This window comes from Hyperolius riggenbachi, chromosome 6 (assembly GCF_040937935.1).
Source record: "Hyperolius riggenbachi isolate aHypRig1 chromosome 6, aHypRig1.pri, whole genome shotgun sequence".
Taxonomy (NCBI): Eukaryota; Metazoa; Chordata; class Amphibia; order Anura; family Hyperoliidae; genus Hyperolius; species Hyperolius riggenbachi.
Genome location: NC_090651.1, coordinates 238,067,925 through 238,095,736, shown reverse-complemented (window position 1 = coordinate 238,095,736; position 27,812 = coordinate 238,067,925). Strand labels below are relative to the sequence as shown.

The 27,812-nt window shown below is 43.6% G+C and overlaps 1 long non-coding RNA gene across 1 annotated transcript; it reads right to left on the bottom strand.

The window, feature by feature from the left end:
* LOC137522689 (uncharacterized) lies at positions 1-27,792 on the bottom strand. The gene is made up of 3 exons (XR_011022405.1): positions 27,728-27,792; positions 26,287-26,362; positions 1-131 (listed from the first exon to the last, which is right to left on the bottom strand). It is a non-coding gene; the product is annotated as an uncharacterized lncRNA (long non-coding RNA).
* Between the last annotated feature and the right edge of the window lie 20 nt (positions 27,793-27,812).

Below are 27,812 nucleotides of genomic sequence, written 5' to 3'. Positions count from 1 at the left end.
ATGTTCCATTTTTACAGTGAGTTCTAAGACTTCTCTCTTTTATTCTCTGACTTATCTATCTTCAAAGATTCTCCATGTAGTCACTGAACAGTGAGGGGTCACTTGGGTTCCCGTTGGACAAAATCTGGAAACTGTTAAAAAATCCAGAAACACAATTATAGTGAAGAATTTGTTAATAAGATATAAAACTTCAAGGAAAACATTCTCATCCTATTGTGGCTTTGGTTATAGACATAAGTTAAGAACGAAAGTGTATGGCTTGATAAAATACACTGTCAACACATTCTGAGTTATGGAAGGATAACAAAATTGCACTTATTGATTGGCCACACCGAGCAGTTTATGCTGAGGTCTACTGCTGCCATCTGCCACCATCGCTAGGAAACCAAATCCTCATTTGCAAAAAGTTGGGACACTGTGTAAAATGTAAATAAAAAATGAATGTGATGATTCACAAATTAAGCAAACTTCATATTTTTTGAAAATGATACAATACAACATAACAAATCTTAAAATTTTAGAAATATTATCTAAAAAATATGTTTATTTTAAAATCAATACCTGCAACACACGTAAAAAAGTGATATCTCCACGTTTGTTCTGTTCAGTGCAGGACTGTTTTAAGGTAAGATGTGGCCATGGACTAGTCTTAGCAAGTCCCAAGTCTGGGCTGGGGTCAACAAAACAGTGGACTAGACGTTCCAGAACTCTACAGGCATCAAGTAAGAGAACTAAAATCTCAGCTGATTCAGCTGACATATGTTTTCTATCTCACCCAGTTAGAACAGGTACACCCTGCAGTAAGGTGAGACCCATCTCCAGCTCCTCAGTAACCTCATGCCTCTGCAGCTTGTCTCCTCCCCAAGAGCCCAATCTCTTTCTTACAACAGTAAATAGCATACACTATTCTTCTCAACCCTGGGCAAAACCACACTGTCATTCCTTCTCATTGTAACAGCAAACAGAGGAGATACCTCTGTGCTCATTGTCCTGTGTTGAGCTTCTCAAAGTGAGTGGCCCAACCCTGAACTGAACAATGCCTCTCATTGTAACACAAAATGAAGCATACAGCCCATTGCCCTGTATTCATAGTGGTTCCCATACTAGTGTGAGACCGTGAGATTGCGGCAGAGAGCACACACACATGGAGGGGAACTTGCTCCCCCCCCCTCTCCAGCAGAGTGGCATTGGCCGGCCGAGGTTTTTACATTTACTGACGAGAGGGAAACTCTGCATGCCGCTGGCCGGTCTAGTCAGTGATGTCACTAGACCAGGCAGCGGCATACAGAGTTTCCCTCGGGCGCAGAAGAGGTAAGATGTTCGCTGGCTGCCACTCTGCACTCGAGTCTTGAGGGGAAAGCTGGGAAGGGGGATCTGGAGCCCCAGGTGAGGGGGGGAAGACGTCCCCCCTTCCCTGCTACTGTGTGTGCCCACTCCCCCTTCCAGGCTACCTAAACTGGGGGACATCTATATACCTACTACCTAAGCTGGGGGACATCTATATACCTACAACCTAAACTGGGGACACCTATATACCTACTACCTAAACTGGGGGACACCTATATACCTACTACCTAAACTGGAGGACACCTATATACCTACTACCTAAACTGGGGACACCTATATACCTACTACCTAAACTGGGGGACACCTATATACCTACTACCTAAACTGGGGGACACCTATTTACCTATTACCTAAACTGGGGGACACCTATATACCTAAACCAGGGACACCTATATACCTAAACCGGGGACACCTATATACCTACTACCTAAACTGGGGACACCTATAGACCTATTACCTAAACTGGGGACACCTAGAACTTGTAACGATTGGTGTCAGCACGCAGAGAGAATCTGATTATTGGTGATCTGCAGTATCACCAAGAATGCAGATATATACCCGATTATTGATGATCTGCAGAATCACCAATAATACAGATATATAGCTAACCTTTGGACACCTATAGGTATGTGAGTGTTTGGTGTAACAGTAATACTTTGAGTGATGCACCTGCAGAGCAAGCGATATAACAGTAAAGAGACACTGCTCTGGGAGCACAGGAACCTTCCAGCAGCCTGAGGATCTCCAAGTGGAGGAGTCAGGCTGGAGACAGGAAGGGCCAGAGAGTGAGTGACACCTAAGGTGGATGTCACTATCTGATCTGGAGACTATCTCTTAAGGGGAGAGATAGCTCTCGGGGTCGGGCACGCCGGGTCGGCAACACACTGACAGATAAAGTACAAAGACAGAAGGCTGATTCGGTATCCAAGTCAAGCAGGGTCTGGCAACGGAATATCAGATATGCGAGGTACCGAATCAAAAGACAGAGGAGTAGTCAGAAAAGCTATAAGTCATAACATATATCAAACAATACCTATTCTGGGTGCGAGGTCCTTGGTCGCAGCACCCTGGAACTAGTCTGAAGTATACACAGATGATAATACAGTTCCCTAGACTGGGTGCGAGGTCCGTAGTCTCAGCACCCTGAAACTAGTCTGAAAGATAACACAGATGGTAGTACAGTTCCCTGAGCTGGGTGTGAGGTCCTTGGTCTCTACACCCTGGAACTAGCTTGAAGTATAACACAGATGATAACACAGTTCCCTAAGCTGGGTGTGAGGTCCTTGGTCTCTACACCCTGGAACTAGCTTGAGGTATAACACAGATGATAACACAGTTCCCTAAGCTGGGTGTGAGGTCCTTGGTCTCTACACCCTGGAACTAGCTTAAGGATAAACAGAATACAATTCAAATAATCTGGCTAAGTGTGAATTGCCAGGTCCACCTGGTTCAAACACACTGAAGGATCTGACTAGGTCTGAGTGCTTCCACGTAGTGATCGCAACGGCAGACAACTTGCAAGTGACCAGCAGGAACTATATATGGAGTAGTGCTATCCAGCACCACCCCTAATTGCTCAACCAATAGTATCCTGCTCTGGAGTCAGCTGATCGGTGTGGTCAGCTGACTCTTCCTGCTTAGTATAAGAATTCTGCCTCTCAGCGCTCGCGTGTATTCCTAAGCCTATGTGCACTAACAGACTCTAACAGACCCACTAACAGACCCTTACTGTTGTTGCATGCGGCGGCTCTTCCGCGTTCTGCCCTGTTACCAAACACACGCTTCCGCGTGCAAACCGCCGCACTGGACGCGGAATCAGCCGCCTGCTCAGCAGCACATGCAGCGGCTTTTCCCGCGATCTCTCACAGAACTACTACCTAAACTGGGGACACCTATTATTTTGTGGTGTTATGCTGCTCACTGTACGATTTTCTGCTGAAATGCTGCCCACATTTAGATTATTTTCTGGTGAAATGCTGCCCGCTTTATGATTATTTTCTGCTGAAATGCTGCCCACATTGCGATTATTTTGGGCTGAAATGCTGCCTACATTGCGATTATTTTGTGCTGAAATTCTGTCCACATTGCGATTATTTTGTGCTGAAATGATGTCGACATTGTGATTATTTTCTGCTGAAAGTCTGCCCACATTGTGATTATTTTCTGCTGAAATGATGCCCACATTGTGATTATTTTCTGGTGAAATGCTGCCCACTATACGATTATTTTCTGCTGAAATGCTGCCCACTGTACGATTATTTTCTGCTGAAATGATGCCCACTGTACGATTATTTTCTGCTGGAATGCTGCACACATTGTGATTATTTTCTGCTGAAATGCTGCACACATTGCTATAATTTTCTGCTGAAATGCTGCCCACATTGTGATTATTTTCTGCTGAAATGCTGCACACATTGTGATTATTTTCTGCTGAAACGCTGCACACATTGCAATTATTTTCTGCAGAAATGCTGCACACATTGCGATTATTTTATGGTGAAATGATGCACACATTGCTATTATTTTCTGCTGAAATTCTGCCCACATTGTGATTATTTTCTGCTGACATGTTGCACACATTGTGATTATTTACTGGTGAAATGCTTCCCACTTTATGATTAATTTCTGGTGAAATGCTTCACTCATTGCTATTATTTTATGGTGAAACATTGCTGCATTACGATTATTGTATAGTGAAAAGCTGCCCCATTACGAATATTTGGCACCTATGGGGGGGGGGGCATCCAAATGTTTGTAAGGGGGCCCATTGATTTCTAGTTACACCCCTGATTACTACCTAAACTAGGGATACCTATAGACCTGGCTATCTATACTGGGGACACCTATAGTATGTCTATACTGGAGACACCTATAGACCTGGCTACTTATACTGTACTTATACTATATAGCGCCAACATATTACGCAGCACTGTACAGAGTATGTATTGACTTGTCACTAACTGTCCCTCAAAGGGGCTCACAATCTAATCCCTACCATACTCCTATGTGTATGTATGTATTGTGTAGTGTATGTATTGTAGTCTAGGGCCGTCATAGGTCTGGGATGCCTAGGGGAGCCCAAACCCTAACTACAGCCCTGATCACACCCACATGGGAGTGGCCACCACCTAATTGACCCACAGATAATTAAATTATTTAAAGAGGCAAGGATCTGCCTTAGTCCCCAGACCGTCTAAAACAATAAAACCAAAATGCAACAATGAATAAAACAATCCATAAAAATATTGTTCTAGATACAATACAAAGATAGGACTAAGACTAGCTAAATATGGCAAGAGAAAGTGGAATGATGGAAATAATAACCACCACAAAGGTTATGTTGTTAAAGCAAGATCTCACCTTGCATTGAGGCCATGTGGGATTCTGATACCCATAAAAAAATCCACAAAGCCTCTTTTTTTTAATAGCCTGTTATACATGTCACCTCCCCTCTTAGAAGGGACAATTTTTTCAATTCCCTGAAAAGAGAAGCAAACCATGTCACCTGCCAGCCAGGGCCAAGGCAACGTTCTGTTATTCTCTGTCTCAGTGGCCTAGTTGTGCACCCTACGTAATGCACAGGACATATGTTGTGATATTGGGATCCAGAAGTTGTGTGAGTGCTGGCTGGCTTAATTGTGGTTGGTGAGTGCAATAGTATGCACAGTCACTTGCAAGCACATTAGATACTGCAGAGTGAGCGACTAGCGTGTGGTTGACCTGCTGTCCCAGTTGATTCTCGTTTTTATGAAAAAGGTTGGTTGTTACGTTACTGTGCATTTTTGTTATTGTGCAGTTTGGATAATTTGGATCACTGTGATGATCGCTTCATAAGTCCATTTTGTGGATTCCTTCTGACAGTTCATAATTGATAGTGCCACCTTGATATATTTTTGATGTAGGTTATAAATGCACTTGTCCTCTCATTGGAAATCAGAAATGACTCTACATATGACACTTATTTCTGATTCCGTTTGAAACTTAACAGTAATTTAACTAGTTTCATCAACTCAGCATGTAGTTTTCTACTAATTTGTGTAAAATAATTATCTGGAGAATTTCTGTTGGCCTTCATCCCGCATTGTGAAACAGTTTGCTTTGTGTTGTGGGAACTTTTCTTTAACCCCTCCATAATTCAGGAGCAAAGAAATGCACTTCATGTTACTGAAAGGTTTATTTTTGCTAAAGCGAAGTCCAGCATTTCCGCAGACTACGAGAATAGCAATAGCAAATGATAAAAAATTGAAACATATTTCTTATTTCAACTAATTTGCTTTAAGTAAACTTCTTATCGCTCTGTGACAAATGGATCCCTGCCTGCTTTCCAAGAGCTTTGCCATTAATCATGCCTTTTATTAGAACTTGAATTGGACGAGATTGCTAATTTCCTCCTTGTTAGAAATTTATAAATTGAGTTCTGTAACATTTACTTGCCCTTAATTTCTCTTGAGAAATGCTTTGTAACATATACTGAACCAAAATATTGTCAAAACTGCAATGATGTGCACTAAACTGATACAAAAATGATCAAGGATGCTTTACCAATGGCTGTTATACCTCTTTCATATTTCAGTGGTTTTGTTTTGTGATTGATTAAAGGACCACTATCGTGAAATCATAACATTTAAAGTAAATGTAAACATATAAAAGAGGACCTTAATGGGAGGAGCTATGGTTGCACTTATCATGTGGGTGGGTCCTAACCATAGGGATTGGGGTCCACATTACAGGGAACCCCCTTTCCATAGAGTATATTAGTTTCATGATTTGGGACGTTTAAGATCAGCTATCCCTTTTTCTCACAAGAAACAGATCATAACTGATAACGCCCCTTAGAAAAACACAGCTCCTCCAAGTGCCATAAAGCTATAAACGATAGATACACATGAGCTTCAAAGGGCTTGTACAAAGCATTTATTACATCAGTCCTTTATCCAGTTACCCTGTTTTTGCAGCACTGATCTAGGGATGACCTCCTCAACTAGGAGCTTAGAAAGGTGGTTCATATCTGTCATAACTTCTGACTGGGAAGGTTTCTAAATACACCTTGTTGCTGGATTACATTTGAAGTCCTGATTTCAAACGGTGTAATCAGTGTTCCCCCACGGCCTTGTCAAGATAACTTCAAAATAACAGTTTCTGAAGAATGCAGCATGACAGGTTCGTCACATTTAGTAGCCATGTAAGTGGGAGAACAAAACAGTCTAATGTCCGATTTGTATATTCAAATATCAAATTCACCTGAAGAAGTATTATGGAAGTTGAACTATGAATTAAGAAGTTACATACAGGCTAAACTTCTAAGGGTAATGGAAAAAATCACCTCCCCCCCTGGCTCTGCCCAAACTTTTTCAGGGTCAGCCCTCTGATTTTGAGTCGTAAATAGAATGTGAAAACTACGTGTGGGCAAAGATTGTCACTGTAGAAAACATTACCCATGACTCTCCTTTGAGCTTGTCAGTATACAGATTGTGGTCCTGGTGTAAAGCATAGTGGAGATGCCGCCGCAACAGGGAGCAGCATGGCGGCTATCTCCGCGTCTCAGCCGGGGGTTTCCGCCGCGCAGGTACATAATGGAGCTGTGCCTGGGACTATGGTGAATGTGGGGGAGGCCGCCGCAGCGCTGAGCGACATGGCGGCTGTCTCAGCCAGCGGCCTCCGCCGCGCTGTTACATGATGGAGCTTTGCCTGGTCTCTCAGTCGCACATAGACTGAGGTCTACGCACGTGCGCGCGCACAGGCAGGAGCTTTATGCAAGCAGAAGGGGAGTCAGCTGATCAGCCGGTCAGCTGACCCCAACACTGATCCCGATTGGCTGAGTGACTGGGGCGGCGCTAAGGAGCGCTCCCAGTATATATACAGCATGCCTATCAGTTGTTCCTTGTCTGCTGTTGCAAATGCTAACGTGTAAGCGCTCAGACCTAGTCAAATCCCAAAGTCTGCTAGAACCAGCCGGAGCTGGGGATCCACACTTAGCCAGATTCTGTTGATAGCTTAAAGTACTAGTTTATTGTATTATCTGTTATGACCTTCTGTTTCCGTTGACTATTCTCCTGCTTACTGACTCTGTACCTCTGCTCATCTGATTCATGTTGCCAACACTGCCTGAACCTAACATTAAATCAGTCTTCTGTCTTTGTACCTTATCTGTCCGTACGTTGCCGACTCTGCTTGTCTGACCTTTCTTACCCCACCAGTGGGCTTAGCCACTGTCGAGGGATCTGTGGCTTTACACCTGCTCCTCAGGTGAAGCTCAACTGCAGCACTGTCTGTAGACACCTGCTCCTCAGGTGTCTACTGGCTGCAGTGTAGTCTTAATCACCTGCTCCTCAGGTGAATACCCTTTGCAGCACAGTCCGTAACACCTGATTCTCAGGTGTCCATTGGCTGCAGTGTAGTCTTAATCATCTGCTCCTCAGGTGAATATCCTTTGCAGCACTGTCTGTAACACCTGCTCCTCAGGTGTCCACTGGCTGCAGTATAGTCTTAATCATCTGCTCCTCAGGTGATCATTCTCTGTAGCTCAGTTGGTGATACCTGCTCCCCAGGTGTCTACTGATTACAATACAGCCTGACTCGCCTGCTCTTCAGGTGATCAAAGGCTGCAGTATTGTCTAAATCACCCGCTCCTCGGGAGACTTCATATTCCTCATCACTGTTGCACCAAACACTATCTCACATTGGTAGTCCTGTGTCTGACTATACTAGCATTATTGGTGATTCTGCAGATCACCACATAATCAGGTATAGCATCTGCATTATTGGTGATACTGCAGATCACCAATAATCAGAAAATCTGTTTAGCTGACACCAATCGTTACACCTGGACTCTGAAACTCTGCAGGCTGGAAGGATTTGTAGTCAGATTGTGTAGTGCAATGGCAGATGCACAACAGACACATTGAAAGTATGTTGATATGTAAGTGATCTCAGGAAAGACCTCAAGTGATCTTGCCTCAAGTGATGTTTTAGGTAGCATAGGTAGGACGGGGGGGGGGGGGGGGGGGGGGAGGTAGGTAAGACATGGAGATGGAATCATTTTCTTCATGTTGGGGGTGGTCAGAGATATCCTGACTGGGAAATGGGGAACAATTGTGGACTTTTGCTGGCAATACACTGCAATGGCAGACATCTCTGGTTGTTAAACTAACATAACTAATCTGTGAAAAGCCCAGAATAACAGGTAAGCAATGACAGCCTACAAAATACAGGGAGTGCAGAATTATTAGGCAAATGAGTATTTTGACCACATCATCCTCTTTCATCTTCCTTTCCTTTGGCAAAATGGGTCAAAAGAAGGACTTGACAGGCTCAGAAAAGTCAAAAATAGTGAGATATCTTGCAGAGGGAAGCAGCACTCTTAAAATTGAAAAGCTTCTGAAGCGTGATCATCGAACAATCAAGCGTTTCATTCAAAATAGTAAACAGGATCGCAAGAAGCGTGTGGAAAAACCAAGGCGCAAAATAACTGCCCATGAACTGAGAAAAGTCAAGCGTGCAGCTGCCAAGATGCCACTTGCCACCAGTTTGGCCATATTTCAGAGCTGCAACATCACTGGAGTGCCCAAAAGCACAAGGTGTGCAATACTCAGAGACATGGCCAAGGTAAGAAAGGCTGAAAGACGACCACCACTGAACAAGACACACAAGCTGAAATGTCAAGACTGGGCCAAGAAATATCTCAAGACTGATTTTTCTAAGGTTTTATGGACTGATGAAATGAGAGTGAGTCTTGATGGGCCAGATGGATGGGCCCGTGGCTGGATTGGTAAAGGGCAGAGAGCTCCAGTCCGACTCAGACGCCAGCAAGGTGGAGGTGGAATACTGGTTTGGGCTGGTATCACCAAAGATGAGCTTGTGGGGCCTTTTCAGGTTGGGGATGGAGTCAAGCTCAACTCCCAGTCCTACTGCCAGTTTCTGGAAGACACCTTCTTCAAGCAGTGGTACAGGAAGAAGTCTGCATCCTTCAAGAAAAACATGATTTTCATGCAGGACAATGCTCCATCACACACACATCTAAAATTTTTTAGATCTGAGTGTATTTGTTGAATCAGATACACTACATACCCGTACCTATTTTAAACCTGTAGATTGTAATAGTTTCATAGACATTGATAGTTGCCACCTATCTAAGTGGCTTATGAACGTGCCAAAGGGACAATTCTTTCATCTTAAACGTAATTGTTCCAGACCGGAAGACTTTTTACAAGAGGCTGAGGTTCTTAGTGACCGTTTTAGAGAGAAAGGGTATGAGGGTGAATTTTTAAAAACAGCTTTGGAAGAGACGGATTTGAAGGATAGGGATGAACTTCTGGCAGGCAAAAGAGGAACAATAACTTGGTCAGAGTCGTGTCCAACCATTCTTATGGATTATTGTGAACAGGCCGGTAAGGTTAAGAGTATTGTTAACAAATATTGGGGCATATTAAGAGAAGATGAGTAGAGTTGGGCCGAACCTCCGATTTTAGGTTCGCGAACCTGGTTCGCAAACTTCCGCGGAAGGTTCGGTTCGCGTTAAAGTTCGCGAACCGCAATAGACTTCAATGGGGATGCGAACTTTGAAAAAAAAAAATAATTATGCTGGCCACAAAAGTGATGGAAAAGATGTTTCAAGGGGTCTAACACCTGGAGGGGGGCATGGCGGAGTGGGATACATGCCAAAAGTCCCCGGGAAAAATCTGGATTTGACGCAAAGCAGCGTTTTAAGGGCAGAAATCACATTGAATGCTAAATGACAGGCCTAAAGTGCTTTAAAACATCTTGCATGTGTATACATCAATCAGGTAGTGTAATTAAGGTACTGCTTCACACTGACACACCAAACTCACCGTGTAACGCACCGCAAACAGCTGTTTGTGTAGTGACGGCCGTGCTGGACTGGTGCGCACCATGGCGAGAGTGCAGGTTTTGGTGGCTTTACAGCCCATATGGTCGCCTGGCTGATGTAGCTGAATGACAGAACAGTGACTGTCCAGCTGATCAAATTTGGTCTGACCACAATGAAGCAACGACCTTATTATCATTTGTGTGCCCCCCGAGACACTCATCTAGGCGACGGTCATTGCTTCATTGTGATACGCAAGCCCCTTCACCACGGCAAGGTAATGATCACGAAGGGGAATGGGCGCATGTACATGCCTTTTCTTTTGTTGTTGCAGCTGCCCGCAGTGCAGCCAGAAAAATTAGGCAGTCATGTACACGCACCAGAAAAATTATTACAGTGGCCGCTGCTAGCAGCGGCCTAAAAAGTTCAGCAATCCGCCTGGAGTCCCGGACCCTGTTGGTGGTGGCGGAGAAGATAGTCAAGCGGCCTGCAGGCAGACATGCTGTGTGGAGGGACTGGGAGCGACTTAGTCTTCTTGGGGCAGGCCAGGCAGCCAGTCACACGGCGTGCAGGCAGAGATGCTGTGTGTGCGGGGACTGACTTAGTCTTGGGGCGGGCAGCAGCCCTCCGGGATCCATGCCTCATTCATTTTGATAAAGGTGAGGTACTTAACACTTTTGTGACTTAGGCGACTTCTCTTCTCTGTGACAATGCCACCAGCTGCGCTGAAGGTCCTTTCTGACAGGACGCTTGCGGCAGGGCAGGAGAGAAGTTGGATGGCAAATTGGGACAGCTCTGGCCACAGGTCAAGCCTGCGCACCCAGTAGTTCAAGGGTTCCTCATCGCTGTTCACAGCAGTGTCTACATCCACACTTAAGGCCAGGTAGTCGGCTACCTGCCGTTCCAGGCGTTGGTGGAGGGTGGATCCGGAAGGGCTACGGCGAGGCGTTGGACTAAAGAACGTCCGCATGTCCGACATCACCATGAGATCACTGGAGCGTCCTGTCTTTGACTGCGTGGACACGGGAGGAGGATTAGTGGCAGTGGTACCTTGCTGGCGTTGTGCTGTCACATCACCCTTAAAGGCATTGTAAAGCATAGTTGACAGCTGGTTCTGCATGTGCTGCATCCTTTCCACCTTCCGGTGAGTTGGTAACAGGTCCGCCACTTTGTGCCTGTACCGAGGGTCTAGTAGTGTGGCCACCCAGTACAGCTCATTCCCCTTGAGGTTTTTTATACGGGGGTCCCTCAACAGGCAGGACAGCATAAAAGACGACATCTGCACAAAGTCGGATCCAGTACCCTCCATCTCCTCTTGCTCTTCCTCAGTGACGTCAGGTAAGTCAACCTCTTCCCCCCAGCCGCGAACAATACCACGGGAAGGTTGAGCAGCACAAGCCCCTTGCGACGCCTGCTGCGGTTGTTCTCCTGCCGCTGTCCCCTCCTCCTCCTCCCCCAAAGAAACACCTTGCTCATCATCCTCTGAGTCTGACTCGTCTTCTGCACACGACTTCTCTTCTTCCTCCTCCTCCCCCCTCTGTGCTGCCGCAGGTGTTGAGGAAACAGCTGGGTCTGATGAAAATTGGTCCCATGCCTGTTCCTGCCGTAACGGTTCCTGGTCACGCTCATTCACAGCTTCATCCGCCACTCTACGCACAGCACGCTCCAAGAAGTAAGCGTAGGGAATTAAGTCGCTGATGGTGCCCTCACTGCGGCTCACCAGGTTGGTCACCTCCTCAAACGGCCGCATGAGCCTGCATGCATTTTTCATCAGTGTCCAGTTGTCGGGCCAGAACATCCCCATCTTCCCAGACTGTTTCATTCTACTGTAGTTGTAGAGGTAGTGGGTCACGGCTTTCTTCTGTTCTAGCAGGCGGGAGAACATGAGCAGGGTCGAGTTCCAGCGAGTCGGGCTATCGCAAATGAGGCGTCTCACTGGCATGTTGTTTTTGCGCTGAATTTCCGCAAAGCGTGCCATGGCTGTGTAAGACCGCCTCAAATGCCCACAGAACTTCCTGGCTTGCTTCAGGACATTTGCTAAGCCAGGGTACTTTGCCACAAATCTTTGAACCACTAGATTCATGACATGTGCCATGCAGGGTATGTGTGTCAGCTTCCCCATATGCAAAGCGGCAAGCAGATTGCTGCCGTTGTCGCACACCACGTTGCCTATCTCCAGGTGGTGCGGGGTCAGCCACTCATCCACCTGTTTCTTAAGAGCAGCCAGGAGAGCTGCTCCAGTGTGACTCTCCGCTTTGAGACAAGACATGTCTAAGATGGCGTGACACCGTCTTACCTGGCATGCAGCATAGGCCCTGCGGAGCTGGGGCTGTGTAGCTGGAGAGGAGAACTGCCACTCAGCCAAGGAGGAGGAGGACAGCGAAGAGCATGTAGCAGGAGGAGAGGAGGTGGCAGGAGGCCTGCCTGCAAGCCGTGGAGGTGTCACAATTTGGTCCGCTGCACCCTGCTTGCCATCGTTCACCACCAGGTTCACCCAATGGGCTGTGTACGTAATGTAGCGGCCCTGCCCGAGCTTGGCAGACCAGGCATCCGTGGTCAGGTGTACCCTTGACCCAACGCTCTTCGCAAGAGATGACACCACTTGCCTCTCAACTTCACGGTGCAGTTGGGGTATGGCCTTTCTCGAAAAATAAGTGCGGCCTGGCATCTTCCACTGCGGTGTTCCGATGGCCACAAATTTACAGAAGGCCTCAGAGTCCACCAGCCGGTATGGTAACAGCTGCCGAGCTAACAGTTCCGCCACGCCAGCTGTCAGACGCCGGGCAAGGGGGTGACTGGCCGAAATTGGCTTCTTCCGCTCAAACATTTCCTTCATGGACACCTGACTGCTGCTGTGGGCAGAGGAGCAGGAACCGCTCAAGGGCAGAGGCGGAGTGGAGGAGGGTGCCTGTGAAGGTGGAAGGGAGAAAGCGGCAGAAGCAGATAATGCACCTGATGGAGGAGGAAGAGGAGAAGGAGGGTGGCTTTGCTTTTGTGTGCTGCTGCTGCTTTTGCTCAGGTGGCCATCCCATTGCTGTTTGTGCCTTTTCTCCAGGTGCCTTCGTAAGGCACTTGTCCCTACGTGAGTGTTGGCCTTTCCACGGCTCAATTTTTGTTGGCAGAGCGAACAGATGGCTTTGGTCCGATCTGAGGCACACACATTAAAAAATTTCCACACCGCTGAGCCACCCTGGGATGTGGGCACTATGGGGACCTCAGCAGCTGATGCTGAAGGGCAAGTTGGCTGGCTGTACATAGGTGGCGATACATGGTGCCGGACTCTGCCACCAGCTGTTTCTGACGAAGAGCTGCCCCAGCTTCTTTCAGCAACTTCTCTCCTCCTACTACTCTCTGACTCCCCCTCTGAACTGTCCCCCTCTTCATCTCCTCTATTGGGAACATACAGAGGATCCCTATCATCGTCATCATCATAGTCATCCTGCCCAGCTTCGCTTGACTCAGAAAAATCCAAACATGCACCATCAGTAGGTTCTTCATCCTCCTTACACGTTACATCCATAGTGTTGCCGCGTAACGCAGACATATGAGCTGGTGAAAATTCATCTGGCTGTAACAACAATGGCTGTGCATCAGTGATTTCACCACTAAATAATTCTTGCGAAGTGTCAAATGCAGCGGAAGTGGTGCTAGTAGTAGCGCTGGTGGCTGAGCAAGATGAGGTGTTCTGTGTCGCTAAATACTCAACCACGTCCTGACAATCTTGGGACGTGATGGGACGTGCCTTCTTCCGAGCACTGTACTGTGGGCCAGGTCCACACGAAATTACATTTACACGACCTCGCGCAGACCTGCCGGGTGGCCTTCCTCTGGCTCTGGCACTACCTCTTCCTCTACCTGTTTTGTCCATATCGGGTATGCACGGAGTGGTATATCACACTGCGTGCACTCACGTAGGTAGGTGGGTTCACTTAACTGCACAGGTATGCGCACTGATGCGGTGGGTTCACTGAACAGAACAGGTATACAGTGGCGGGTTCACAGAACAGGTATGCAGTGGCAGGTTCACTGAACACAACAGGTATGCAGTGGCGGGTTCACTAAACAGTACAGGTATACAGTGGCGGGTTCACTGAACACAACAGGTATGCAGTGGCGGGTTCACTAAACAGGTATACAGTGGCGGGTCCACTGAACAGAACAGGTATGCAGTGGCGGGTTCACAGAACAGGTATGCAGTGGCAGGTTCACTGAACACAACAGGTATGCAGTGGCGGGTTCACTAAACAGTACAGGTATACAGTGGCGGGTTCACTGAACACAACAGGTATGCAGTGGCGGGTTCACAGAACAGGTATGCAGTGGCAGGTTCACTGAACACAACAGGTATGCAGTGGCGGGTTCACTGAACACAACAGGTATGCAGTGGCGGGTTCACAGAACAGGTATGCAGTGGCAGGTTCACTGAACACAACAGGTATGCAGTGGCGGGTTCACTAAACAGTACAGGTATACAGTGGCGGGTTCACTGAACACAACAGGTATGCAGTGGCGGGTTCACTAAACAGTACAGGTATACAGTGGCGGGTTCACTGAACACAACAGGTATGCAGTGGCGGGTTTACTGAACAGGTATACAGTGGCGGGTTCACTGAACAGAACAGGTATGCAGTGGCGGGGTCACTAAACAGGTATACAGTGGCGGGTCCACTGAACAGAACAGGTATGCAGTGGCGGGTTCACTGAACACAACAGGTATGCAGTGGTGGGTTCACTGAACAGGTATGCAGTGGTGGGTTCACAGAACAGGTATGCAGTGGTGGGTTCACAGCACAGGTATGCAGTGGTGGGTTCACTGAACAGGTATACAGTGGCGGGTCCACTGAACAGAACAGGTATGCAGTGGCGGGTTCACTGAACAGAACAGGTATACAGTGGCGGGTTCACAGAACAGGTATGCAGTGGCAGGTTCACTGAACACAACAGGTATGCAGTGGCGGGTTCACTGAACACAACAGGTATGCAGTGGTGGGTTCACTGAACAGGTATGCAGTGGTGGGTTCACAGAACAGGTATGCAGTGGTGGGTTCACAGCACAGGTATGCAGTGGTGGGTTCACTGAACAGGTATACAGTGGCGGGTCCACTGAACAGAACAGGTATGCAGTGGCGGGTTCACTGAACAGAACAGGTATACAGTGGCGGGTTCACAGAACAGGTATGCAGTGGCAGATTCACTGAACACAACAGGTATGCAGTGGTGGGGTCACTAAACAGGTATACAGTGGCGGGTCCACTGAACAGAACAGGTATGCAGTGGCGGGTTTACTGAACACAACAGGTATGCAGTGGTGGGTTCACAGCACAGGTGTGCAGTGGTGGGTTCACAGAACAGGTATGCAGTGGTGGGTTCACAGCACAGGTATGCAGTGGTGGGTTCACTGAACAGGTATGCAGTGGTGGGTTCACAGCACAGGTATGCAGTGGTGGGTTCACAGCACAGGTATGCAGTGGTGGGTTCACTGAACAGGTATGCAGTGGTGGGTTCACAGAACAGGTATGCAGTGGCAGGTTCACTGAACAGGTATGCAGTGGTGGGTTCACTGAACAGGTATGCAGTGGTGGGTTCACTGAACAGGTATGCAGTGGTGGGTTCACAGAACAGGTATGCAGTGGCAGGTTCACTGAACAGGTATGCAGTGGTGGGTTCACAGCACAGGTATGCAGTGGTGGGTTCACTGAACAGGTATGCAGTGGTGGGTTCACTGAACAGGTATGCAGTGGTGGGTTCACAGAACAGGTATGCAGTGGTGGGTTCACAGCACAGGTATGCAGTGGTGGGTTCACAGCACAGGTATGCAGTGGTGGGTTCACAGCACAGGTATGCAGTGGTGGGTTCACAGCACAGGTATGCAGTGGTGGGTTCACAGCACAGGTATGCAGTGGTGGGTTCACAGAACAGGTATGCAGCCAGACAGGAACAAGTTAAGCCTAACTAATCTTTCCCTGAGAGACAGTCTGCAGCAGCTCGCCCTACTCTCACTAACGCAGGCAGCACACGAGTGACCGTAATGGCCGCCGCTGCCTGCCTTATATAAGGGGGGGTGGGGCTCCAGGGGCTAGTGTAGCCTAATTGGCTACACTGGGCCTGCTGACTGTGATGTAGAGGGTCAAAGTTGACCCTCCATGTGCATTATGGGGCGAACTGAACTTCCGCAAAGGTTCGCCTGCGGGACGCGAACGCGAACCACTGAAGTTCGCATGGAACCGTTCGCAGGCGAACCGTTCGGCCCAACTCTAAAGATGAGTTGTTAAGTGCACACTTGGAGAATCATCCTAAAATTATTTACAGAAAGAGTATGAATGTGGGATAATATATAGCACCCACAGTATCCAATCCCCCTTTCCTTCAAAAATGTAAAGGTGGAACATTTAGAAGATGTGGAGATCGTGGTATGTGTGAAGCGATTGGAGGTGTGAGAGTAAGACAGGAGGTAACCTCATTCCACAATGGTGAATCATTACCAATTAAGGGCAATTTTTCATGTTCCACCAAAGGTTTAATTTACATGATCAGTTGCCCTTGTAAAAAGCAATATATAGGGCGTACGAAACGTACACTGAAGAAAAGAATGGGAGAGCATCTATATAATATATCTAGAGGATACGAAAAACATCCATTATTATTGCATTATAAGGTGCCCCACAATTGCCAAATACGGGGCTCCTCTTTTTTGTGGCGTGGAGAAAGTGGAGAAGGAATGGAGAGGAGGGGATTATATCAGGAAGTTATCTCGTACTGAATCAGCATGGATTTTTAAGATGGACACTATGACCCCAAAAGGGTTAAACTGTGATTTTGAATTATATGGTTTTTTAAGCTGAGATCATCCAACTCAATTTCGTATGCATGCAATTTTATGATACCTGAAAGCCTTTTTTTGTATGTATTACATACACACATTCTAAAGAACTGTTTTTATTTTTATAAGTTCTATTTTATTTTATTTTTATTTTATTTTTACAACAAGTGTTGAAGGCAGTAAGTATCTGTATACACTATATATAATTATGGAATGAACTTTCACTGAAGGATGGAGGTATAAAGTATGCTGTGACCATGTAGGACCTGTAAGCGCTGGGAGATCTAAGTTAAACAGTGCTGTTTGGTCTCCATGGTGAAGGGGCGGATCTGTAAGGAGGGGAAGCGTTCAAAAGTGGCGGATGAAGGCTGATTGGTAGCTCTGAAGAAGAGGGGCGTACCCCTTGAAACGTCAGCGTCCCTTCGCCTGAACGTAACAGTGAGGTCACTGGAAACAAATCCACCGCTGTGGAGCGCTCCCACCTACATACCGGACATACGGGAACTTGTCCGGAGGATCCGGACTTGTTACACTTACATGCGCACAGCCTCTCCGCTTTCACCAGTCTGGCCAGAGTGAGCGGATTGAGGCAGTGCTGGGACCCGCTGTATATCCGGTCTGCAACATATCCGGACGGCTGGAGGGTAATGTTAAGATCCTCCATATCGAGTGATAATAGACATTGGGCTTCCTAACATTGACAGTGCCATTTAATTGTGGAGTATATGTGGAGATCTATCAATCTCTATTGGATTATGAGGAGGACTATTGAAGCTACTTCTATATAAACCACTGTGTGCATACGTTGGATACACCAATCAGGTTGTTTTTTAGCAGAAAATTATCAGAATCAGTATCATTTTGGAATTTTTCAAAGATCATTTTTTGATTCTTTACTGTTATCCCTTTTTTTGATCACATTTGTTGAGGATTATCTCACTGCAGTGAGGCTGAGTGAGTGTTGTGTGCCTTGAGTGGATGTGATTTAAAGGGGAAGGTGCTCTGTATTGGGCCTAGAATCAGAAGGAACTTCATTTGTATTTATCTTGCATCAATAAAGAGTTATTAACTTTTAGCGCTGTGGACATTTATATTTGTATTTGTAAATGTTGAGATGTTATATTGGTTTCACTGATAAAAATAAATAATTGAAATGGGTATACATTTGTTTTTTGTTAAGTTGCCTAATAATTATGCACAGTAATAGTCACCTGCACACACAGATATCCCCCTAAAATAGCTAAAACTAAAAACAAACTAAAAACTACTTTCAAAAATATTCAGCTTTGATATTAATGAGTTTTTTGAGTTCATTGAGAAAAGGGTTGTTGTTCAATATTAAAATGATTCCTCAAAAATACAACTTGCCTAATAATTCTGCACTCCCTGTACTTTCATTTAAGATTTCTCTCACCATGAAAAATCTCATAACCCCATTTTAAACAAATTTATACAAAAAGATTAAGATTAAATAGAAAACAGTGCTTGGACATGCCAAAATCCTGCAAACTTTATTATTCATATCAGATATTTTTTTCAACCACTTCTCCTTCTGACTCATTCATAGTCAAGACCATTGTATAGCAGTAACCTTTTTATTAGCTTTTAGCCAAAACAAGCAGATCAGTTGACAGTTAATTAGTCTGTTGAATTCTGAGAAATAAAATAGCTGGAATAGAAAACTTGGAGTACGCAGCCTCAGTATACTGATAGTATAGTGTATATATATATATATATATATATATATATATATATATATATATATATATATATATATATATATATATATATATATATATACTATTATTGATTTTAAAAGCACCAACATATTCCATGGTACCGGACAAACTAAGTAACAAACATGGGGTACATAATAATACAGACAATGGTATGCACCAATACACAAAAATACAGCATTGGTGCAATATACAGAATTAGTACAAAATACAGAATTGGTGCAATATACAGAATTGGTACAAAATACAGAATTGGTCCAATGTACAGAATTGGTACAATATTCAGAATTGGTACAAAATACAGAATTAGTCCAATATACAGAATTGGTGCAATATTCAGAATTGGTACAATATACAGAATTGGTGCAATATACAGAATTGGTGCAATATACAGAATTGATAAATACAGTGACAAAGGTAACATGATGAATAAAATGTATAACACAATCCAAGACATAAAAGGGTGCCCTTGTGGGGTAATAGGGGGAAACAAGAGGTGAAATATGTATGTATATACTGTATGTCTATTAGTAAATATACACAAGCAATGGTAGCTATGCTCATGTTCCATGCAATTAATAAGAGAAAGGCTTCAATCAAATGACCTAAATTAATCGAAAAACCAACCCCCATGTTTATATTAACACTAACTTTTAAACGTTGGACAAATGTTTAAAGGGACAGCTTTATAAATACAATAAATAAATAAATAAGTACACCATTGTACACATTACCCATGGTAGGGGTGCTTATCTAATTGCTCTGATATTGGGGTAAAAGGTACCACCAAAAAAACAGTACCCTATTATTGGCCACCCCAATGGACCAGGGAGGTCTGCTGAGCACCATGCCCACCTGCAATGGGAAAGGGGTGTTAACTCACCCTTGTAGCCGCCTCTGCCTGTCACGCCTAATGTTGCATTCTAGATCTCCAATGCTTCCTCCTTCTGGCTGTGAAGAAGGAAGTATTGGAGAGCTTGAACATGATTTGGAACACAGTGGCGACAAGGGTGACTTATCACCCCCTGCATGGTGTGCATGTTTAAGAAGAATCATGTTCTGATCATAAAAATTCAAAACAAAGTTTCAAATTCGAACTACTCGAACATGTCAACACTACTAATGAATATACAGGCTACCCCAGCTCACTGCAATCTTTGTAAATAAAACCCATAGATGCAATTCAGAAAATCATAATTATTGCACACCTGTCCTCTTTAACACAACCCTCTCCACAAATCCAAAGGACTCTGGCCATTCTCAGATTGTCTAGTGCTGACCAACTACATAATGACAGTGCAGGGAGGGGAATCACTTGATGTAAACAATTTGTGATATAAACAATGTCAGCAATGTCAGTGTGTACAGCCCCAACAGATCCAATGAACATTTTTAATGGAACCATTGTGTCCGCCGATACCCGTTTTTTGTACCCATTGTTGTCCATTGTAGCATGCGTTTTAACAACGGATAGCAATGGAGAGCTGATTTGAGAGGTGTCTAGTCGTGGATATTAGATATTTTTGTTTTGTCTGATTTCCATTGAAATCCCTAATTAGAATAGGTGTAGACCATTTCTATAGACATGCATTGTGCCTATAGGCATACATAGCATATGTAATGTCCAGAATAAGTGTGCAAGACAGGACTTTGCCTTCTGGTACAACAGAGATGACAGATGAAAATAGACATGTCTGAACAGATCCTATAGATAAGACAGGATCTGTTGATATGTCTGTTTACCCCTGTACCTCCGCTCTGGAAAAAAGTTCATTCAATGTCTAGTGTGAACCTAACCTAGTCCATGGCCATAGCAGCCTGGCCCCCCATGTGAGCAAGCGTGATACACGCGCAATGGCCGTCGTGATTGGCCACTAGCTCTATTTACTCACCCCTTGTTACTCTCATCCAAGGCTGAAATCACAGTTGTTATATCTTACCTTGAGCCTGGAAATGGATTAGCTAGACTTCATTTTTATCCATGTGGATTTTGTATACTTTTTTTTGCAATAAAGAAGCTCTCTTTGCGGAATGGAATTTGATGGTGCACGTCTTTTTTCCTTATCGAACCAAAACTGACAACTACAAGATGCACTGTAAGCATCCTAATAGTGGCTGCATGCTGACTCACGATGATTCATACCATTGGACAACTTAGGCTAAGTCAGCGCACAGTTGGAATACTACTTACAATGTATCCTGCAGCAGGAGACTCTGCCCCTGTGGTATGTATATTCCAGACACATGATATATTCCTGTTGAGAATAGCAATAACTGCTAACAACATCTGACGCAGCACAACAGTTATATCCATGGCAAAATTAAGCATCTACAGGAGAGAAGCTGCTACTCCCCTCCTATGATAGATTTACAAAATTAACCAATCCCCTGATCATGTATTAAGGTACAATAAGAACCCTACAGAGCCCTGTCTCTATGGAAACTAGGTTAAACTAGTGACAAAGTTAAGTTGATTCTATGGGCTCTATTCACAAAACTTCTCATAAATGTCTTACTTATCACCTAATTTATGAAATTAACCTTTCAGCACATTTACAAGCAAAATAATCACTTAAAGTAAGTTGTTCCCGATTAACGTGATTTCAATATTACTTTTCTTACCTTAATTATATTATAGTTTTGCTCTTTGGAAGCTTAACAATGTAACAGATAAGGTGAAAACAGGTGAAAAAGCTTTGTGAATCTTGCCCAATGTGTTTCATATATCTTGCACAAGTAGAGCCAGATGAGGTATGGCCTGAGGTAATGTATTGGGAAACAGCAACGGAAACAATGAGATGGTAATGGTTGTGAACCTTCCATTCATGGACCCAGTTGCCAGAATGGCATGGAGCAACATCTACTGGGTGTGAAGCCTAGTGCCAAAGAGCATCCAGGCCATGGAAAGCAAAAACAGCTCCTGCATGTGACGTTTCTTATAAGCAAATATTGACAATTGACTCTCAAGTCTAATAACACTTTGGAAGAGTCCCTGCAGTCTATGGCTGGGTTAGGAGATAGGTTGTGTCCTTATGTGTTATGATTTAGTATTTATATAGTGTCAACATCTTCCGCAGTGCTGTAGAGAGTCTTGGCAATACTGTGGTTCTCACCTCTAGACAGGTGCATAACCATAGAGGGAGCAAAGGGGGGGGGTGCAAATGTCATTGGGGGGCGGCAACTACTTAGCCCTGCTCCCTCTGATGCAGAAGTCCATCCTCCAGATCAGGTGGTGTTGTGGCCCCATTTAGTATGGGTGGGTAGAGGGGAGGGGGTCATTGTGGCCACACTTAATTGACTGACCCCAGGCAGATGGGTGCCCAGTCTGTGGAGGTCACCATGGGTAGATGGGAAATGGGTTGTAATGTTTTGAGGCTCCATGAATTGAAGCTATGCCACAGCCTCTATAACAAATTCTAAACTTATAGTTTTCCGAAATAAACTTTTAATGTGACCGGTGGCAGCTTTGAATGTTACAAAGTGATTTTTTGCCTTCACAGCCCGGTACTGTTGCTGAGATCAAGATGTATATATATATATATATATATATATATATATATATATATATATATATATATATATATATATACACATACAGTGTTTCCCATAATTATTGATACCCCTGGCAAATTTTGACTTAAAGTTACTTTTATTCAACTAGCAAGTGGTTTTTTTGACGGTTAATGACATAGGTGTCTCCCAAAAGATAATAAGACGATGTACTAGAGGCATTATTGTGGGAAAAAAAACATTTCTCAACTTTTTCCATTTGAACAAAAAGTGTCTAGTCCAAAATTAATCATACCCTTCACAAACTGCCACAGTCTGTGGGAAAATCCAAGGTTATATACCATTCCAAATAGTCCAAGCTGTTCTAAAGCATCTTAATTACCCTGATTAACTGATTAAAGCTGTTTTAATCAACTCAACAGGTGAAAAACAGCAGCTCTCTGCAGTTGGTTTGTAGACAATCATGGCTAAGACAAAGGAGCTCAGTGAGGACCTGCGGCTGCACATTGTGGCTGCTCACAAGTCAGGAAAGGGAAAGTATTATTAAAAAATACAAGATATTCTGCACTGTGGAAAATCTCACTGTGGAGTGGCCAAGCAAGAATCCTGACTGGAATTGAGAATCTGTGGAGGAAGCTAAAGATCAGGGTTATGGCAAGAAGCCTGAAATATTTGGAGCTCATTGCTCAAGATGAATAGGCAGAAATACCCATGGAGACATGCAAAAAGCTGGTCTGCAATTATAGGAAGTGTTTGATAGCTAATAAAGGCTTTTCTATTGATTATTGAGACTGGTATGAATACTTTTGGACTGGACATTTTTGGTAAAATGTAAATAAAAGCTGAGAAATGTTTTTTCCCCCACAATAATGCCTCTTGTACATCGTCTTGTTATCTTTTGGGAGACACCTATGTAATTTCCAGTCAAAAAATGACTTGCGGGTTGAATAAAAGTAACTTTAAGTCAAAATTTGCCAGGGGTATGAATAGTTATGGGCAGCTATATATATATATATATATATATATATATATATATATATATGTATATATATGTATATATATATATATATATATATGTATATGTATATGTATGTATATATGTATATATGTATATATATATATATATATATATATATATATATATATATATATATATATATATATATATATATATATATATATACAGTGGTGTGAAAAACTATTTGCCCCCTTCCTGATTTCTTATTCTTTTGCATGTTTGTCACACTTAAATGTTTCTGCTCATCAAAAACCATTAACTATTAGTCAAAGATAACATAATTGAACACAAAATGCAGTTTTAAATGATGGTTTTTATTATTTAGTGAGAAAAAAACCTCAAAACCTACATGGCCCTGTGTGAAAAAGAAATTGCCCCCTGAACCTAATAACTGGTTGGGCCACACTTAGCAGCAATAACTGCAATCAAGCGTTTGCGATAACTTGCAACAAGTCTTTAACAGTGCTCTGGAGGAATTTTGGCCCACTCAGCTTCGCAGAATTGTTGTAATTTAGCTTTATTTGAGGGTTTTCTAGCATGAACCGCCTTTTTAAGGTCATGCCACAACATCTCAATAGGATTCAGGTCAGGACTTTGACTAGGCCACTCCAAAGTCTTCATTTTGTTTTTCTTCAGCCATTCAGAGGTGGATTTGCTGGTGTGTTTTGGGTCATTGTCCTGCTGCAGCACCCAAGATCGCTTCAGCTTGAGTTGACGAACAGATGGCTGGACATTCTCCTTCAGGATTTTTTGGTAGACAGTAGAATTCATGGTTCCATCTATCACAACAAGCTTTCCAGGTCCTGAAGCAGCAAAACAACCCCAGACCATCACACTACCACCACCATATTTTACTGTTGGTATGATGTTCTTTTGCTGAAATGCTGTGTTACTTCTACGCCAGATGTAACGGGACACGCACCTTCCAAAAAGTTCAACTTTTGTCTCGTCGGTCCACAAGGTATTTTCCAAAAAGTCTTGGCAATCATTGAGATGTTTTTTAGCAAAATTGAGATGAGTCTTAATGTTCTTTTTGCTTAAAAGTGGTTTGCGCCTTGGATATCTGCCATGCAGTCCGTTTTTGCCCAGTCTCTTTCTTATGGTGGAGTCGTGAACACTGACCTTAATTGAGGCAAGTGAGGCCTGCAGCGCTTTAGATGTTGTCCTGGGGTCTTTTGCGGCCTCTCGGATGAGTTTTCTCCGCGCTCTTGGGGTAGTTTTGGTCGGCTGGCCACTCCTGGGAAGGTTCTTCACTGTTCCATGTTTTTTGCCATTTGTGGATAATGGCTCTCACTGTGGTTCGCTGGAGTCCCAAAGCTTTAGAAATGGCTTTATAACCTTTACCAGACTGATAGATCTCAATTACAGTACTTTTGTTCTCATTTGTTCCTGAATTTCTTTGGATCTTGGCATGATGTCTAGCTTTTGAGGTGCTTTTGGTCTACTTCTCTGTGTCAGATAGCTCCTATTTAAGTGATTTCTTGATTGAAACAGGTGTGGCAGTAATTAGGCCTGGGGCTGACTACAGAAATTGAACTCAGGTGTGATAAACCACAGTTAAGTTATTTTTTAACAAGGGGGGCAATCACTTTTTCACACGGGGCCATGTAGGTTTTGAGTTTTTTTTCTCACTAAATAATAAAAACCATTATTTAAAACTGCATTTTGTGTTCAAATATGTTATCTTTGACTAATAGTTAACGGTTTTTGATGAGCAGAAACATTTAAGTGTGACAAACATGCAAAAGAATAAGAAATCAGGAAGGGGGCAAATAGTTTTTCACACCACTGTATGTATATATTATACCAATAAATCGCTCCCACAGCTATCTCTATCATGCCAAAATTAGGCCGTGTATGTGCATGCATGTGCCACCTAGTGTTGGTCTTTGGGAACTAGCACTGCCAGAACAAGGTAGCAGAGTTTTAGTCTGATCTTGGAAGTTAGTTACAGGGTCCTAGAAGTAGGAGGAGGCCTCTCACCAATTTCACAGGAAACAGCTAAAATAATAAAGGGAGAGGTGGCTAACCTCAATAACCGCCCATTCATACACATACATTCATACCTTCCCTTGTGAGTACCACAACCTTTTTTTTTTTTTTTTACATTTGCCATTTTACTTGTAACGTACTGTACCATATGGGATCCCGATTTTTTCTATTTATTTCTTTTTTAGGGTGTCGATCACCATCTACTACAGTGTATTATGATGCAAGTAGCCAGGTTGGATGTCTCTGGGTGATATAAGACTTTGACAATAAGACTGAGGCCTAGCAGTGGTCCAAAGACCAGCCACAGTAAGAGTATTACACATATAATGACAACAAATGTGTATTTATACACTACATTTTAACTGCAATGTATAGATTTGCGTTGTTTTCCACATATCACTGAAAGTTTGTGATCTTCATCTCTAGTATAGAAGATCAATATCTGGGGTGTAATGCATCACAGTTACATCAGCTGCTGGACACAAAGGTAACCCAATATCTACAGCGTCCGGACCACCAGGCTCTGAAGAAAGGAAGTGTTACCAAATGACCTTCTTCACCTACTGATACCATGACCTGCTTCTATAATCATCCTCCCTCGCTGAGCCTATGGCTGCAGTGCACATGTCTCATTAAGCAGGATCATAAACCACTGAGTTCCAATAAAATCACTTAACCACGAAAATAGGTGTTCTCATGTTTAGGAATGTAAAAAGATAGACTGTACTTGGTAAGAACCATACATCAACCTGCGAGATAATGAGAAGACGTTAAGAAACATATGCACATGTTTCACATCCAAGATAAATATAAATCTTGGTAGTAGCGCACACAAGCATAACACAAACTCCTCAATTCCTGCTAAATACAAAAACTTTAACTTCGTGGAGCTTATAAATAAAGTACACATCTAGACTAACCTCTAGTGAAAACCCAAGAAACAAAATTGTATATATGTAATGTACAGTAAAAAGTAATCCGAACCTTTGGCACTTTAATGTGGAACTAAAGTTTCCAATTTTAATCACAAGCTTTGTACCTGAAATCATCCTCACGGGGCTTCATTACATCCAGCTGCAAATGAAACTTGTATTAGGAAAGGCCTGGAGGAGAGACTGAAGAGTACATTTTAAAGAATAGATGCCCACAGGGATCATTGCTGGACAATGGCAGTACAGAGGTATCAGAGTTTATTATTTTGGAACTCAATAAAAGGCTATTAAGCAAGACCAGGGGCCATATGCAATTCACTTTTTCCCCTGAGTTTTCTCCTAGGAGATAATTTTTAATCTTCGATTTAAAATAACTTTCCAGCGCTTTCAACTAACAAAGTACCAAAAGGTAGGTAAAAAAGTACTGTCAAAATTATTTTGAGTATTTGTTTGCTTGCTGGGGGTTTTATTTACAAGTTGTGAATTTATCACCTAGGAGAAAACTCAGGTGAAAAAGTGAATTGCATATGGCCCCAGGAGAGGCATAGATCATATAATAGTGAGCAGGGTATGGTGATTGCAGGCACACTCGGCAATGCGGTTATGAACAAAACATACCAAAGGAATTTTAAAAAATAGGACTTTAATCATTGTTACTACTGTACCTTTGAATATCAGGTTGCTTTCCTCATTTGACTTTTGTTTTGCTTTGAATAAGATGGAAATGATTTTTTGCACAATCCAAGAAAGCAAACTTGCAACAATCAGTTCGCAACTGAGGAAAAATATATAATCAGAGATTGCCTTCATAGAGAGCTGCACATCACAATGACCTATAATTCTAAACACAAAAGCTGTTGCAAAACAGTATGCAAAATTTGCAATCTCCCACGCTTGTCTATTGGTTCATTAAAGTGACACATAGCTTAATTTATCAATAGAGAACGGGAAGCACAGGAGCCATGTGAGTCAGATCCCATGTACTGTGTATGTGTCACCACACTGTGATGGACAGCTGTGGACAGTGTGTAGGGAACAAGCAGAGTTAGATACAAAAATATCAGTCGAACAAGCCGTAGCTAAAGCATCACTTGTGTACAGAATTCTGGTAAAAAGGAATTATGTGCATAGTATTCCCGTTTGGACTAGGGATCCCAGCTCAAACCTGGGTCAACCTCAGGACACTATCTGCATGGAAATTGTATGTTCTCCATTTGTCTCTGTGTCTTTCCTCCAGGCACTCTAGTTTCTTCCTACATCCCAAAAGTATACTGGTAACTCGTTTGACTCCACCACCAATTAGCTTTGGGTACACTAGAGTATGACTATGATAAGCATTAGATTGCGAGCTCATTGGAGGACAGTAAGTGACAGTGACATCACTAGAAGATGTCAGTGCTATATATACATAATAATAATAATAATAATAATAATAATAATAATAATAATCTCTTCCATTAAACCTATGGAGGCAGCGGGGAGGGGCTATCCTAAAGTGATTTAGTCAGTACTCATTGCACTGATGTTACAGGAGCATTTGATGCTCACCTAGTTGCGATTCAGGAAACTATGCCTATGATGGGAAATTTCAAGAACACAGATCTTTCTTCCAGCATATTTCAGTCTACAGTTG